At 36.1% G+C, this 5,753-nt stretch overlaps 1 long non-coding RNA gene across 1 annotated transcript; it reads right to left on the bottom strand.

Annotated features, from left to right (window-relative positions):
- Nucleotides 1-2,448: 2,448 nt before the first annotated feature.
- On the bottom strand, nucleotides 2,449-4,960 carry LOC135443155 (uncharacterized). The gene is made up of 3 exons (XR_010438847.1): nucleotides 4,898-4,960; nucleotides 3,983-4,030; nucleotides 2,449-2,832 (listed from the first exon to the last, which is right to left on the bottom strand). It is a non-coding gene; the product is annotated as an uncharacterized LOC135443155 (long non-coding RNA).
- Between the last annotated feature and the right edge of the window lie 793 nt (nucleotides 4,961-5,753).

Here is a 5,753-nt window from a genome sequence, read left to right as displayed (position 1 = left end):
CTACAAGAAGATGATCCTTTAGTTATTCAGATTCTTTTTCCTTGATGACTGAGTTGAAAAGTTTAGCTTTTTGGATGAAAAACATGTATGTAAAGTTAGAATTTCTCATTGTTGCCATGTTTCTGAATGACACTTTTCATACCCAAACAGTAAATAATTCTTTATATATAAATATAAAGAATATTTATATTCTTTAAATATATATATAAATATATAAATATATATTTTTATATATATTATATATATATATATATATATATATATATATATATATATAATTTTTTTTCTCTATTGAAAGAAAACTGGAAGCACATTCAGCAGAATATTTCCATTTCTCATGAAGCACCACATGTTCAATCTACACTGGTATGAAAACTTTCTGAAAATTTCTGGTCTGCTGTTGCACTACCATTTATGATGGCTGCAAAATAAGCATGGTAGGGGGCTTTTATGACTATCATCTTCACTACTCTTAAGAGTTATTGGGGCAATAGGCTAATTTCAAATGACAGAAGCCCAAATTATCTGATTTCGTTAAAACTGTTTGCAATGTCTATGCAAACATATGACTATAAACAGTAAAGTTGAGGCAAGAATTATTCAGTTGAACAGGAGCTTTGAAGTTTTATTTAAAAATTCTCTTTGAAATCACCTATAAAAATGAAATCTAATTTTTGAGTCATAAAGTTTTCATGTCATCAATGAAAATTAGGTTGGCAAAAAAGACTTACAAATTAAACTATCAATAATTTTGACAGCTAGAAAAGTGTGAGCTGATCTTTCTTCAAAAGAAATCTAAACCACTCTCATCTCCTCATCTTGTTTCAACTATTGTTTGTGATCTGGCCATCAGTTTTCTTTTGAGGAAGTTTGCCTCAATTTGTCATTTTTTTCATGACAAATAACATAAATAAATAAATTTAAGAGCCAAGCCCAAGCTCCAGTCTCTGGCAATGATTACATTTTATGTCCAGAAAAAAAAGCTCTCGTGCCATTGAGCGTGACAGATGACACATTGTCATTTCAAATATAACTGGTCTGCCAGCAGAGGAGAATCTGTCCTGCTTTCCTACACAGTTATGTGCTTGCTAGGCATAATTGGCTCCATGAACTGACAGTTTAGCAGCAGAGTTAATTCTTTTATTTTGTGTGTTTTTCTCATCATTTACAGCAGCTTTGTTGTACCTGTAAATGCCCACAGAACTGTGCTTTCATCAGAAAACACCCCAGCAGCCCAATTTTTTGAAACTTAAAAAAAGCTAATCATATAAAAACAAAACCTGAGGAGAAAAAAATCTCTTGCAACTCACGTTATTATCTCCAAAAGACATTAAGAACCACTATACACCTCAGACTCAGATTAACAATGTGGTAGTTGATGCTTACTTCTCATGACATCAGATTGCCTCATTTACATCCAGTGGAGAACTCTACTGCCCAAAAACTGCTGCAAGTTCTTAGGAAATTTTGCATTGGCATTTTGATATACTGTGCTTTGGAAACTGAGTCTTTTGAGGACAGAGAGAAAGAGAGAATTGAGTATTTTATACACATGGCACAAATACATAAACACAGATACTTACGTACCACGATCCAAAAAAAGAAGGGTCAGCTGCTGATTTCATTTGAACAGAGATGGTTTTGTGCTCTCTGATGACTCAAGAGCTAAAAATACAATGTTTACACACTGTTTTCAACACTCAGGTTCATGGGTAATTTTTTGTTGTTTTATGACCTGCATTCATTCATGTATTTTGCAGCAGTTTTAATACCAGTAATTACCTGGATCTTTTTGTAGCATTTTGTAGCTCTCTTGTTCTTCCAGGGAACTGAAAAGAACATGGATATGATTAGAAATACTCTTCTCTTACATTTTCAGTAGATCCTCTTCAGCTGTAGCATTCTCAGCTACAATGTGCAAACACAGAGTTCATGAATTGTGTATTGATATAAATTATTGAAATCACAAATGATTACAGTTGTACCATCCTCTGCTGCAATATTAATAAATGGCATAGCAAGTGCAATGAGAAGGTGCATTTCTCCAGCAAGTTCTCTCCTAAGGCAAGGCCAATAAACTGTTCTTCCCTTTCCTATCTGCATTTTTGTTGGTACTCTTTCCACATTCGAATTAGAATGCAACATACCTGAATAGAACAGCTCTAAAGGAAAATGCATGGTTTGGAAACACCTACCTTCAGGTCACTCCTGCTTGAAGTGCTACCCAGGTTGTGCTTCATTGTCTTTCAAATATTCTTGATGGTCACCAATCCCTGTCTGCTGTTCTCATTAAAAACCACACAGATATGAATCTCACCACCCTTTGGAGAATCTAGGGAGACAGGCAAATGCCTGAAAGGAATCTGCTGATGATTGTTCCTCCAGGGTTGGATCTCCTGAGTATAACAATAGTAGGTCAGCAGGAGAACAGTACTGTTGGAATTGTGCCACAGATAAGGTTGGGCAGGTCCTTAATTACCCACGCTTGAAAACGCAGCCAAGTTCTTGCGGAGTTTGCAGCATTTGTTGTGCTTTTATGTTATACTGTCAGTCAGGACCATAAGATAATTTATTTTTTGCTATACCCAAAGTTAATTGGAAGTTGAAAGAACATATGTGCCATGAGATGCTCATGCTGTATGTACACGATCAGAGGGAGTGCATACTGCAAACATTTTAGCTTCAGGGTGTTTCTTTCACAATTCATGCTGCCTGGAGACATGAGGCATGTCAAGACGCAGTTGCCCAGTTGGCCGGTGACTAGTGGAGTCCATGTGGCTACATGAGTTCTCCTTTGAAGTCCTACTAACCTCAGAATGATGATAAAAATAGCTGAAAGTAAGGAAGAATAAATGAGATGTGTACAAAAATGTACTATAAAAATAATAATGACAAAATATAAAATGCATTCTATCCTGCTGCCTGTGTAGCTTGTGTGTATGTGCATCACACATTTAAGGTAACTGATGCACTAAAGCTAGTTCAAAGAACAAGCCCCTTACCCCCCACAAACTGACACTGTGAACCAAGCACAATGGGTTCAAGATGCTCAGCATCTTATCCCACACATCTGCTTGCTTTACAGTTGAGTTATTTGCTTTACCTGCTGAGGCAGACATAACTTTTGTTGAACTGACATTTTCTTGAAAACATCATTCTGTGGTGGTGTCCTCAATGCAAATAAAGTTGAGTTTCCTTTCCAGATAGCAAATTGGATATAAAATACTTGTCCAGAATGTGATATGTGTTTTTTCTACCCTGTGTAGCCAGTCAAGATCAATCCTGTACTCTGGTTATAGCCCCTGTGACCGTAGCCTTTTTATAAGTCCATTACCAGTTGGTCAATGGAGATTCAACTTTTGGATTCCCTGCCTTTTAAATGCATTTGGTCTAGGAATTGAGGCACTTCAAGTCTGGCATCTGAAATGCATTTCCTTGTGTGCATCTGAGCACTGACAGATCTCCAGAAGAAACATCACATGGTCCATTTACATGGGACTTTTAAAGTCAGAGCAGAACTGCTGAGGAAAAGAGAAAGTAATCACACCATTTATCTTCAAACCCAGATTTAGATGCCCTTCATAGGCAATGGAGAAAAGTAGATATTCTCTAAAAAAAAATTTTGCTCCTTTTCTGAATTATCCTCCAGAGAAATACTTGCTTTGCACTGACAACAGAGGGAGTCCAGGAAAAGCAGCTGGCAATGTAAAATCAGCACAGTCAGGTTTGAATATCCCTGTGTGTCAGGGTTAAAGCCAGAACCATGCACAGGACCACTGATAGTGACACATGCATAAAGGTCATCTTCTCCCTTTATTGCCCTGTATCTATCATAAGGTGTCTTACTTTCCCAAAGCATCTCAAACCACCATACCTCTCCTCATTCCATTTGAGAATCCCCCTCTTTTTCTCTCCTCCCCCCCTCATCCTTTCTTTGATGGGAGAGATTCACTGAAAGTCACTGTATGACCACTTATCTCACCTTGTTCAGATTTTCTCAGCATGAAACTCTTCAGCACTAGCTCCTTCACTAAAAATAAGGATGCAGCACAATGGTTACACTTCCAGCTGGAAAAAAGACTTCAAGCATGTTTTTTGCTCTCTGAAAATTGTCCACCTTGAACTAAATTTACTAGCAAATCTGAAGTGAATTTTCTCAGTTGTTTTCATTGAAAAAACAGAGGGACAAAACAAAAGCCTCTGCAAATTTTTCTACTAAAATGAACCTCTGATGATTTATCTAATGTGTGACTTTCTTTGCTTCGCTGGAAAGCCTGAAAGTTTGGCTTCATAACTAGCCTGAAACAATTCACACTGATGTGGTTTACAGGTCTAGCAAGTCACCAGTAAAAAAATTAATCCATTTTCCATTTAAAACTGAGGCAGAGATATAATAGGGCTTGAAAAAATCTGATTTGTAAAACAGTAAAATATAGAAAAAATATCATAAGCACCCACTTGCATGAACAACAATCAGAGAGAAAAAGGCAAATGTCTTGATGTGTTAGAACCACAATCTGTTAGATTGTAGTCTCAATACAAAAAGACAACTTTGCAGAGAAGTCAAAGCTCAGGTTCAATAACAGCATTTTGTGAAAAATGAGAATAATTTTGAAATTATTTCCCTGCTTCTTATCCTTTGCCTTTAGTAGAAAGAGGTGTCAAATATTACACAACCAACAGAAGTGACACAAATCCTATGAGTTTAAGGGCAAATTATTTCAGTATTTGAACAGTGTGCTTCATAATGAGGACTTTCAGCCCATCTGGTAAACTGGCAAGGCTGGTTCAGCTTTTTCTTTTCACCTCTAAAGAGAAATAAATAACATAAATTGACCTATGGCAAAGTTCATTTAATTGTATATACAGCATTTGAGCATCCCCACATAAAACCTACCGTAGAACTTGAGATACTGTTGATCCTTTCACCCAGTGAAAGATGTGCCCACATTTACTTGTGCTTCTGCAGGGACAAACTGCATGGTAAAATCAGTGCAAAAAACCCCAGTGCTAAGCACAGAAGTCTTGCAGAAATCAGCATCCAAGAAATGCTACTTTCTTTTTGAGCTCTTCTGGATATAGGTTATTACACAGCTCATTAAATTCTGTTTCTAATAGAAAGTTACAAGTGTAAATTCTGAACAGTAAAATTTAGGTAAAATCTGCATATCATTCTAATTTGCTTGTGAAGTTTGTCAAAGTTGGTTCAGTACCAGATGAGGAAAATTTCTGGTGATGTTCAATAAACTCCTTTAATTTTATCCTTCCTTCCACAAAGTAAAATTTAGAACTAAATTCATTCTACATTTCTGCAGGGTTATAGCAGAGATAAATTTGGCCAATATGTATTCATTGCTCTGCTAAACACATTACAGTAGTTTTCTTGTGATATTGCAGGGAAGAGCCAAAAATAACTTGTTTTTCCAGTGTCCTCATCTACTTTTACAACAAATATAGTTGGTGAATGTAAATTAATGGTTATTACAGCATCTGCTCTGCATTTCACTTATTTTTATAGTGAAAGGCTGACTAGACTTTTTATTTTGATATTGCAATAGTAACACACCTGCTGGAGCCTGCTATATTGCTACTCTAGGGAAATATGGTTAATTGCATTTTCTGCCTATTAAAAATAGAGGGATTTAGATTTAGTATTTTTTTCCATAAGGTTTTTTAAACATCTTATCAAAGCTTTCAAAAACAAATAAACAACTCAGTACTTCTTACTGCCCACCAAGAAAAACTCTGCCAAA

The sequence above is a fragment of the Zonotrichia leucophrys genome, chromosome 2, assembly GCF_028769735.1.
Source record: "Zonotrichia leucophrys gambelii isolate GWCS_2022_RI chromosome 2, RI_Zleu_2.0, whole genome shotgun sequence".
Taxonomy (NCBI): domain Eukaryota; kingdom Metazoa; phylum Chordata; class Aves; order Passeriformes; family Passerellidae; genus Zonotrichia; species Zonotrichia leucophrys.
The sequence above is the reverse complement of the archived record's forward strand: the minus strand, read 5'-3'. Positions and strand labels throughout refer to the sequence as shown.